At 40.1% G+C, this 907-nt stretch overlaps 1 protein-coding gene across 1 annotated transcript in view; it reads right to left on the bottom strand.

The window, feature by feature from the left end:
* Nucleotides 1-282, bottom strand: part of LOC106873635 (zinc finger protein 239) — a 25,367-nt gene extending 25,085 nt beyond the window's left edge. Inside the window, exon 1 of the mRNA XM_052978178.1 lies at nt 220-282. The gene's annotated coding sequence lies outside the window, so the exon portion shown is untranslated. The remainder of the gene's footprint in view (nt 1-219) is intronic.
* Nucleotides 283-907: the final 625 nt, after the last annotated feature.

Here is a 907-nt window from a genome sequence, read left to right on the forward strand (position 1 = left end):
GCTAGCTAGTCTTGAGTGGTCGATCCTAACCCTAACCCTATCCCTAACCCTAACCCGCGTGTGCAAATGAATACGTGTTTAGGGTTAGGGTTAGGATCGACCACTCACGACTAGCTAGCGCGGACGCGCGACTGCGCGTTCGGGTCCGCGCTGCTTTAGTAGTACCCCGAAAGTCTACAGAATTAAAAACATTGAATATTTTCATTGTTTAATACTTACGGAAATGTTTCATAAAGGATAGGATTGTTATATACATGTGTGTGTGTTAGAACGTATTTTAAGTATAATAAGTGTATTACCAGCTCAATAAGAATTGAAGCACGTGGAATTTAAGAGGGCATCAAGCAGGTAGCACGTTCAATACGCATGCGTGCCGCCTCTTCTGCAGTAACGACTAATTATCTCCCTTAATGCAACGGTATAAATGCTGTTGATTTGTAGGTTTACACCACAGCAACAACTAGCAAAGCACTCGGAGAGTGCAGACTTCCGCTAAGTACCTCGTTTCCACCCATATACACGCATGCTGGAAATCGCCCGGATCTTTCTGATTTGACGGGTAACACTTTTCATTTATATTTTATGTAGTGTTTTTGGTACCGAAACACTTTCAAACTTCGTATACTTGTATATTTTGTGTTATAGAACAGATAAAAATTTTTGTATTCGAAGTTATTTCATGTTGTCTTATTTCGATAATTTCAACCAATCACTGACGTCTATTCAGTTGAATACAGTTACTGCTGTGGCGGTGTATATGGTATTAATCCCTAAGGGGAAAAAGTCATCAAAATACTTGAATATTGCCTGCACTTGTTATTGGAGCTGGCAGAATTATTAATGCACCTCCATTAAGTCCTGTCTGTATTTGCCAAGGGAAGTTATCTTTCCCATCTTGATCTACGAT

The sequence above is a fragment of the Octopus bimaculoides genome, chromosome 30 (genome assembly GCF_001194135.2).
Source record: "Octopus bimaculoides isolate UCB-OBI-ISO-001 chromosome 30, ASM119413v2, whole genome shotgun sequence".
NCBI classification, from domain to species: Eukaryota; Metazoa; Mollusca; class Cephalopoda; order Octopoda; family Octopodidae; genus Octopus; species Octopus bimaculoides.